Genomic DNA, 10,619 nt, shown 5'->3' on the forward strand with positions numbered 1-10,619 from the left:
AACTCCTCCCTGCCCATGCAGTGATACCAGCAGCAGTCTTCTTGGTGCTAAAGGCTGGCATAATGCAACCTCTCTTTTCCTGTTTAATAGCTCCTGGTTTGCAGCCCAGGATCTTGTTACCCTTGACACTGTATTTCACTCTGGCAGATAAGTCCATGACCTCCAAGTCCCATCCAGATTTCTGGCTTGCTTGGGTAGAAATCCCCTCCTGGTAGGAGGACTGCTTTCTGCTATAGCTGAGTCATATATTTCTGCATTAAAATACATCGTGTTTGCATGAGCCCATGCAATTTGTATTGTTCTGCACCAAAAACATCCTCTTCATCACTTAATAGTTCCATCTTTACACCATCTTCAGACTTCAACTGGAATAATTTTGTACACCTTTCTGAGTTGGATTTGAATGAGCTGAGCCAAAAGCACCACCTATCAGTGACTCTTCACTCTCGGTATCACTTCCCAAGACCTACTAGTTATCCAGCTTTTAATCCTTTTAATAAGATCCATGCATTTTTTTTAATCATTCTATGGCATGAACTAAAATGGCCTGAAGAAGTAAAATAAATTACATCAAACCTTTTACCTCTGTTAAGCAAACTTGTAATCTCACTGATAAAAGCTGTTATTATACCAAATTGATCCATTTTCTTTGCATTTAGACTCACTGATGCAAATTACACTATCCCCTTGAATTAGTTCTTCCTAATTGAAAAGCTCAGGAATGGAGACTTCACCAGCTCTCTGGGTATCTTGCTGCAGTGCCACCCAACATTCCTGTTTTACTCATGGTAATATTGGTACAGTGCCACCTTATTTCTAGGCGTATGGAACCTGTTCTCTCAAACTTATCAAAGCCCCTCAGAATCTTTTCCTAACAGCTCTTTTTAGCGCTTTACAGGTTGGAGTTTTTGCGTGTGTTCAATCTAAATCACTGCCTTCAGGTTTCTTAGGCTTCTGTTACATTTGTAAAAAACTCCATAGTCCCTTTTGGGAAGAAAATAATGTGTCATCACTGTCCAAACTCTACAACAATCCCATTTGTTGGCTACAGCTGTTCCCGGTATCATTGTAAGATAATTATTTCACCAGTAGTACCAAAAAGTAATTGTCTAGAACTAGTTTTTGATATCCTTTGGTTTTACTCTGCTTAAAAAAGCTGTCTTACTACCCTTAAGTCTCCTGTTCACTGATATTTTCGTGTGCTTTTGCTCCCCGTATCAATTTTATACAGTTGCAATCAATTAAATTACATTAATTATTGCTACTAGTTTCTCTCTTCCCCCCATAACTACTTATACCCAAATCCATACAGAGACCAACATCTACATATTTAAATATTGCTTTATTTTCCCTCCAAGCCACCATTCTTTCTCAATTATGATACTTCAGCACCAATAAAAATATTCCGTTTCCTAACTATTCCATTTTTTCTGTTTGTGTTTCTCTCCCATCTCGTTTAGCTCAAAGCTGAACTGTTTTCTACTTTGAAAGCTGGCCTTTTTAAACCTTCAGGTTTGTATATGAGCAGTTTGGACTTTATTCTGTTTGCCTGTAACAAATCACATTGAGTCATGCTCGTTTCCCTCTTAACTAATCAATAACTAATTTTCAGTTCTGTAGTTACTAGTCTTGCTCCAGTGCAGAATACCAATAGGGAATGAATTTCCTCCAGAGGAAAGTGTTTTGGAAGGTCCATCCTGACCCTTTCTACCCCTCTCTGCCTCCATTCTGCCCACAGAGGTGTGTGCATCTCTTGTGAGGTCACCTTCCATGTTAGCCTAGGCATGACCAGTGCTAGTCAGAGTGAAATATGTACCAGTCTTCTGCGGTGCAGCTGACTGATTTGGTCTTAATCCTGCAGTGCTTTGGAGTTTTGACATGCTTTGGTGCCTTCAGGACAGGAGCAGCAGGACAGCAGCAATAAACCACCCTGGATAGTTTTTTCCCATTTGCCAGCAGGTGACTGCCCCTAAAGTGTCTACAGTGGCAGAGCACAGTCCATCTTCTGAAAGAAGGCACAGAGATGCTGTGCTGGCTGGCTCCACCTGTGTGCTTGGGTGCCTCCATCTAACTGTTCTCTGTCAGTGTGCAGGGACATCCATGTGGCCCACATCCTGATTCTTGTCTGGTTTCTGCTACCTGGCCATGTCTGGTGAGGAGATGACTCCAGCACTGGGAGCCTGCCTTTGGGATGACCCCATCAGAAGTCTTTGTCCTCCCAAATGTCCAGATACAGAGGTGGTATGCCAGGACAGCAGTACCAGCATGATTGTCTCAGTCCTCCCCTTGCCAGAATGAGCCCTGGACCTGGGAGAACAGGTAGGTGACTGAGTGGTTGCTCTCTGAAGTACATATGCACATTGTTGGAGAAAAACGCAGCCAGCTCAGGCAACCTCAGCAGCTGCTTAATGAATTTTGACTCGTACTAATTTGCCAGACTTTTGACTGGATGAAATTGGTGCTGGCTGACGCAGTTCTTTCACTTACACTTCTCAGTCTGGAACAAAATGAAAGGCAAGTGCTTTTGATTGAAACCTGGCATGAGCCCCCAGCCACCAGCCTCAGCTCTCTGTCACACAGGATGCTGTCCAGCAGCAAGGCCAGTCTGCACATGGTCTGCACCTGGGTCAAGAATGCATGTTACTAAAGAAGGCAACTCCCTTCATTCTTCAAGGTGGTAGCCCTTGGGCTTCTCAATGTCTCTTATTGCATCAAAGGTGCTGTTACATAGTGAACTGAAAGGTTGTCCTCTTCCCATGGAATTGTCCAGGCACCATCCTTTGGGTGAAGAGCTACAGACCTTCTACCAGCACCTCCTCTACCAAGGTCTGCATCAGCTCATCACGCACTCTGCCCAGCCCAGTCTTGTGTGCTCAGACCTCTCTTCAGCCCCAGAAAGGGCAGGAGCAAGGGTACATGCACAGCGGTATGTTCAACAGTGGAAGAACTGAAGTACAGAACAAGTAAGTTATTTCTTTTCTAGAATTCACCTCTTCCCTTCAAGGACTTTAAAGGCACCTTCCTTTCAAACAGAAAAGGCCAGCTAAATCACAGGCACAAATGGTGCTTCAGCAGAGCTTTGCAGCTGGAGCCATTCACCATTGCAGGGTCCCTCTGCTGAGTACCACAGAAGATCGAAGCAAACTCCCCAAGTGAAATGCAGTGAAATGTGTCAGTGTGCAAAGAGGAGAGTGAGCAGATGTGTCAGAGACAGGACTGCTGGTCTCCAGAGCCAGGCTAGCTAGCTAGGCATGGCGCTTCCTGGAACACACTTATTCTTGCATTGAGTTTCCTGCCTGGCTTCGTTTGCTTAATTATTTGTTTTCACAGATAGCACTGGTTTGTGCAATCATTTTCTTTGAAAATGGAATTCAGCTCGTGTTATTTCACCTAACTGGGCTGATGTTGAGTAAAGCAAAAGTTGTTTTGCTGACAGCCCTGGGCCCCAGCCAGTGACATGTACCTGGGATGTTGCCTCAGAGAACAGTTGTCCCAGTGTCAGGCGTGTCCTGGGGCCCCAGCACAGCACTGTGCATGGCACTGGGAGATGTAAAAATGAAACTCCCCAAAACTGATGGCACACAACTCTAGCTGTAGCATAGAGATATTTTGGATGGGCAGGAGAGGCTTTTTGCCATCCAAGCTTCAGGGTCATGAGCATTAACAGGTAAAGTGACTTAAACATTTATTTAGTTCAGGGTAGAGAGGGCGTTTTGGGGCTTCTGCAACTTTTGAGTGTGTAAATGAGAAAGGAAGATGGAAAGAAATGGCACACTGCTGTTTTTAAAGGGTGAGGGAAACTTTATTCTAGCTGGCCCACTTCTCTTGTATGTATATGCAAGCTGGTTGGCTCTGGACATGGGCTATCCACATATAAATGCATTTCTGTAAGAGCTGTTTTATGAGTCACTTTCAGGGAAAATAAACTGTTAGGTACCTTGTAGCAAGTGGTTTTGGAGCAAGGGCTATGGATTTTCCTTTGCTAGGAAAGTGGCTTGCTCTTTCACGACTGCTGCTACCTCACATTGTAATGACAGGAGAGCACTGCCCTGTGCAGGTTTGGGGCACTGGCCTGATGGTCTTGTGCTGTCCTACAACACAAGTACAGATGGATGCTTGTTGACCCACAACTTAACTCTTGCAAAATGTCCAGGAAGGGGATGGGTAAACCTGCACTGTGTTTTCAGCTACCAGGATAGAGACAATATGTTAGATTCACCACTGATTTACAAACTCACATCTCTTCCTCTGTCCATTGGCCTTTGAAAGAGTTAATACTGTGTCTTTGGAAATACAGAAAATACTGAAAAGCAACGTCTCTATCAAACTATAGATGTCAAAAGGTAAGCTCTTTGACCTATAGGTTAGTTCCAGAAAAGCACTTCTCTTCAGATGAGCAGAAAATAAGCTGGAAATGATGAAACTGATCATATGTTTGAACTTAATTTTGTTGATGGATAGCATTTGTAAAAGTAGCTGCCTCTATGGTTTTTGTTTCAAATCATCTGGGCTTTTAATATTGACCTTTCTGTGAATTGGTGACATCAGAAAACCTATTACCCAATTCAGAGTTTGCCAATCTTCTTCAAAAGTAGTTCTATTTATGAATATCGTATTTGTAAGAAAGGAGGCCTTTCTGACATCTCAGGCATTCTAAGCCTTGGCTACATTTTGTCCTTCTGGTGTAAGTGAGGTTTTCCCAGAAGTGACACTAGTGAACTGTTGTCTCAAGTGGAAGCTGTTTTGGACCAAAGTTCCTTCCTCCAAGATTGGCCTCAGAACTCAGTTTTAAAATGCTAAGAGGAAAAAAAGAATTTGGGAAATTATAATTAGCAAGGAGGAGGCTGATGAGTTTGGCGAGGAGGCTGATGAGTTTGGCCAAGGATGAGGAAGGTTCTCTCTCAGCTTCTCTTCTCAAGAAATGCAGAACACCCTGCATTTCACTTCCAGAGCTGAGAAGTGCTCCCCCAGGAGACTGAGAGCTGGAGAATTTAGGAACCTTCTAACAGACTATTTGCCCTTATTTTGATCTTTAATTAGTTGGGGTATTACTGAACCTTTTTTGGGGTGCGAGGGTGCGGTTCTGGGCAGACAGCCACCAAGGTGTGTGGGCATCTGTGGAGAAGGAATTTAAGAAAACTCCCCTGCTTTGACCAACCCAATGTACTTTCATGAAATTTCTCACTGAACTGTATTCAATATGCTGTACTTAAGATCCTCACAAAACTGAAATACAATCTTGTGTAAACTGCAATTGAAAAGAGTTATAAAATTTCCATTTATCCAAAACAATTTGTAGGGTTTGTTATTTTAAAAAAATTGCATGTTTTTGTAATGTAGAGCCAGACACTAATATACCTCTGAGATGGAAGCCTTGCAATTGTATATATGGTTTGTGGTTTGCACATCAGATAATAATCTAGCATAAGTATGAAAATATTTAACTGGCATCCAGCTGCAGATTTGATTGGAGCATCCTTTGGTTGGGGTTTATAGCCCGCACAATTGAGTGGGCAGGATTTCCTGAACAGATCAGGTCCCAAGCCATTCGTGGAGGTGAAACTGGGCTGATCACAAGTTACTTGTGGGAAAGGGAGTGGGAGGAGGAAATGGTGCAGGGAGGTCTACAGTCACCTGTGGGGAAGTGGTGTTTGGGGACGGGGAGATTCCCTTCCTCAGACCCTAATTACTGGGGAAGAGGCTCAGGTATTGCTTTGGTACATATACATTTCACATCCCTCTGGTACCCTGGGATGGGGAACCACAAATGGCAGCCAGTAGCTGCTCCCTGGCTTTTCACCCTAGGGAAGTTATACCTCCCACACCCTCCCCCCCACTCCACCCCACCCCCCATCTTTCATTGTAGAGGGGCTTTTTGGGTCTCACCAAGCAGATGAGAGGAGGTTGGGTCAGCACTTGTTGGCACCAAGCCTGTGTGGCAGGCCTTCTGTGGCACACTTCCTGAAGGGAGGCAGGAGGGGTGTCTCCTCCCTTTAAAGGAGAAGGAGGCTTCTGGGTTTCTGCTGCAGCTTCTTCCTTCTAGGGGAGCACTGGTGAGTGAGTGGCCAGAGGAAAGACACGATCTGTGGCAAGGTGTGCTCGTGATCCTGTCCCCGTGCCCCCAGCATTTATCCTGACTGTCAGATCCATGGGCTGGAGGGAGTTTTTCCTGGATCAGATAGACACCACTGGTTGGGGTTTGCTACCTTTCTCTTTGGTGCTAGTTGTGGCGCTAGTTGTGTGGGGCACTGCTGCAAACCACAGCCTGCCACTGCCAGGACTTTGGAGAGAGTCTCGCCCTCTTCTCTGTCTGTGGTGAGTTATGTTTGTGGTATTTGGCCTTTGCTACAGCTCTGAAGTGTGGTGAGAGGTGCTGGTGGGACTTTGAGGCCCATGGATGCTTTGTGGGTTCCTCTGGACTGAAGTCCTGTTTGCTTGTCTTTGCAGAGGACTGCATATGCAGAGGACTGTCCAGCTTCTGTGTCTCTGTTATTGTACTCATTTGGTGCCTCACTGAGGTCATTCTGATTTGACTGTTGAATAGATTTATTTATTGTTCAAGTCAATATTGCTAAATGCCCCTTGATTTGCAGGGGAGGGATAAGCATACTTGAGTTTAATTTTATTTTTGTTTGGTAGTTACCAAAATGTCGAAATCTGAGATCAAGCCATATCTCCTTCAGCAAGCAACATGTGTCCAGCACCTGGGACAAACATCAAGTGATCAACCTCAGACAATAGAACAGTTTTCCTGAAATTAGCCTTTGGTTCTTAGACCCATAGCCATGAATAACACCCACTCCTTATGCTCAGAAAGTAAAATACAAGCTCCAGGACAAATGATAACAAATGAGCCCAAATGAATTCTCCCCTCTAGGAAATGATTTAATAAGCAAGGCTGCCCCATCAGATACTTCTCCAGGGAATGTGATGTAAGTGTAAGGTGAAGTACTATCACAATAACCGTGTGTGTATATTCCTACCAGATCTATTAGCCAGGGAAACAAAAGTCAGGGTCAAGATGACTGTACCCTTAGGCTGACATTACATATAGTTTTGGCAGGAAGAGCTGTTTTGAGTTTCTTGATCTCTCTGTAGATGTTAAAACAATCCTGCTGACAGTTGAGGACCTGTCCCGTTACCTCCACTCACTTATCACTGCCTCTGCTGCTTGCTGCAAAAGGATGATACAAAGATCCAGTCAGTGACAGGAAAACAGACAAATAGTAAGGAAACAGAAGCAACTCCTCATAATATTATGTGATTATTGACTATGGGAAAGTGTCTGGGGTACAAAATCAATCCAGAAGGACAGAATGAGTGACTGTGCTGCACATTAATGAGCATTTTTCTCTCTTTCCAGAAGGCAAAGATCTTTGGGAAACTCCTGAGTGACAGAGGTAAGTGAAACTGCCAGTGGGTGGTGCATGGGCATCTCTAATGCTTGCAGATCCGAGCAGAGCGCTGCCCGTACCGTCACATGTATTCTATTTACATCACAGCAGAGGGAGCGTCGGCAAGGCATCTCAGAGGAGCAACCTTTTGTTATACCTACAGCTGCTCCCTTCCCTGTTAGTGCAACCGACACAAAAATAATCACAATAATAAGACTCATGCAGTTAATTGATTCACTATTTTGCAACCACTGCAGCCAACTTGGCCATAGCTTGGTTACTGCATCCTGTGTCCTGGCGATTTCTTACAGGGAAAGAAACTCCTGAAGTATCTCAGGATGTTTAGGATTGGTTCACCTGGCTGCTTCTCTCAACAGTTCACTCCATTCTGGTCTTTTGTCCGTATCTGCTAGAAGGCTGTAGCAAGATGTTGATTTTTCTCGTGCTGCCCTCCATGCTCAGCACTGAGGGACTATATTTGAAATCAGCGAGTGAGCTGTGTGTTAAGAAATAGCTCTGGCACTAAAATGCTTAAAATTACTCTTTGTTTCTCTGACTTCTCTCCTAATTTGGATTATCTCCCCAGACTTGCCCACAAGATGGAATACTAAGAAAATATTGTTTTGTTTAATTTGTTTTTTGATGTCCACATTTCTCACATTTCCTGTTAAAATTTCAAAGTGGGTCTGAGTTCCTCCACTAACATTGCTCCGGCTGTTATTTTGGGGATCTGAGAGAGGGGATTAAAAATAAACGAAGTGCGGGTAATGCGTTTCTTGCCACAGGTTCTCTTAGGCAAGTTGGTAAAAAGTTACCGATATTCATCTCTTTTCAGGTTAAATAAAGGGATTAGATGAATGGTATTACTAACACAGGTCAAGGTATTAAAATATGGATGCCTAAATTTAGGCTCCTAATTTTGTATTTTGAGCCCCTAAATAAGGCTTGATCTTATGCCCTTTGAAGTCAATGCCAAAGCTTCCACTGAGTTCAATCTGAAAGATGAAGTCCTAAATTATGTTCAGGTTCTTAAAAGTTCTCAGCGTCTCACATCTCCAAATAAGTCATCACCCTGCTTCTTTGTAAATCACGCGTCTTCCCTTGAGTTCCTAAACATGGGGCTCGTGCTTTTAGATATTCCATATTTAAAATCCTGCCTGTTGATGCTGTTTTTCTTCCTGTCTCAGGGGCCATGGATATGGGAACGATAACAAGGCCAATAAGGAAGCATAGCTGGGACACAGATTCATTTGCTTTTTTGGTGAGCAGTGCTTAGCACGAACACTGCAGATTCTCTAGCAATGTCAGTATTTATTATAGTGTAAAGTTAACATGGAAGGCACATGAATGTCCTTGCTGGTGCCAGAATTCAGCAAGTACATGACCATTTGCACAAACTTCACATACACTGCTCTCCTGGTAACAGGATGTTGGCAGGTGGGAAGATCACAGGATCCAGATGAAACATAAAACGAGATGAGCAATCCCGTAGTGGTAATTTTAGAAGCTGGGTTCTGTACATTATTTACAGTACATTGTAGCTTTATGGGGATAAGGCTGCCCCTTGCCACTCGTGGATTTAATTTTTTCTGTGAGGTTCTTTGGGGGACTTTCTTCAGAGCAGCAGCTGCAGAGATTTTGTCCATCCAGAGGAGAGTTAGAATTGGAAGTTATTTGCAGTAGAGCTATCTTCATTCATAGAATGCTCATCTAGCAGGAGGAGAAAAGGCACCTAAGACCTTCCACCAAATAAAAGGATCGAGTGAGTTAATCTGCTTGCTGCTGGTCTGAAGTGCAGAGGCCTGGCATAAAGACAGAGCTGTTCACAGTGAACTGGGACAGAGTCAGAAGCAGTACCTGCCTCCAGGAACTTTAAATTGGCTTTCCCTTCAGTTAATGAAATATCCCCTCTTTTTCCTGGGGGAGCTTGAATTCTCCCTGTCTCTTGGAAGGCATTTTTGGCAATTGCATCCTGAGTATGAGGAACTCCAGTTATTTTGGATGGGTATTTGTTTCTTCAGAAACCCTCTGCAACAATTTGTTTAAAAAATTATAGAAAAAGCGAAGGAAAAGTGATTATTTTGCAATGTTTGAAAAACACCCACCACTCTGCTGTAGAAACATAATCCTTGAGGAGAAAGGCTTTATGTTCTCCTTTAGGCTTTGGTCCGGCCCGAATTCCTGCCCTTGCCCAGACGGAAGGCTGTGGGTACAAGGGGTGTGGGGTGTGACCTGCAGCTGGGGCAGCGGAGGGGCTATATGGGAGCTGCTTCTTGCTCAGGGAGACCTGTCACTCATCTCCCAGCCTTCCTCAGGATCAGTGTGACCTGGGCAACACCCCCACATAGTGCACCAAGGGATGACACAAAATCTTTAAAAATTAAACAAAGGGAAGAACAGGTCTAAAATCTACCGAAAGCAAAGAATTTTTTTTGGAGGGGAGGTGGGGTTGTTTCATGTGTTTCTCTCAGCCAGCAGGTGCCTCTATAGAGCCAATGCTTTGCTGGATCACTATGAGTCTGTGGCACAGCATTGGAATAATTGCTTTTATATTATTATATAGCCTTTTCTTTCTTCAGTGTCTTTTCCCCCTACCCCTTCCTCCAGCCCACGGTGAGCCCTGGGATTTGCCAGTCTGGATTTCTACTCCATCTGCCACATAAGGTCCTTGGAGGATGGTAGCAGGAGAAAGATTTATGTATGTTGACACACGCATATTGTTACTATGTATGCCGTATGAAGAAATTTTCTGTGTGACAGGAACCAAGTAGCTCAGTTGGGGAATGCTCGCGCGAAACTCAGTGAGACAAAGCTGCCTCTTTGCCCTTCAAATACCTCTCAGCAGGGTGGGGTTTTTCTGGCAAAACCTTCACCCATTCAGTATGACACCCTTCTGAACACCAGGGCACCACTCAGCCAGCACAGGCTCCCTGAGCCACGGGAGAATAGCACTGGGTTAAGAGAAATAAAACCCACCTGAGGATAACGCTCCTTCAGCCCTTTAACACATACGTGCTAAGAAATCACTGTATCTGAAAAGCCAAGTCCTGGGGGGTGGTCAGATGATGGCTGCGATTACAATTTGTCCCCCGCCGCCCCTCTCCCCAAATGGCTCTGCTGGACTTTGGAACAATTCCCACGGGCAAAGTGAATTTTGACCCGAACATGTATCCATCGGCATCGCAGAAAGCGCGACGGGAAGGCAGGGCAGGGAGCTGCATTTGA

At 44.3% G+C, this 10,619-nt stretch overlaps 1 long non-coding RNA gene across 1 annotated transcript; it reads right to left on the minus strand.

The window, feature by feature from the left end:
* Positions 1 to 6,860: 6,860 nt before the first annotated feature.
* Positions 6,861 to 10,455, minus strand: LOC108448190. The gene is made up of 2 exons (XR_001863985.1): positions 10,371 to 10,455; positions 6,861 to 7,174 (listed from the first exon to the last, which is right to left on the minus strand). It is a non-coding gene; the product is annotated as an uncharacterized LOC108448190 (long non-coding RNA).
* Between the last annotated feature and the right edge of the window lie 164 nt (positions 10,456 to 10,619).

Source organism: Corvus brachyrhynchos, unplaced genomic scaffold (assembly GCF_000691975.1).
Source record: "Corvus brachyrhynchos isolate BGI_N302 unplaced genomic scaffold, ASM69197v1 scaffold31, whole genome shotgun sequence".
Lineage (NCBI taxonomy): Eukaryota > Metazoa > Chordata > Aves > Passeriformes > Corvidae > Corvus > Corvus brachyrhynchos.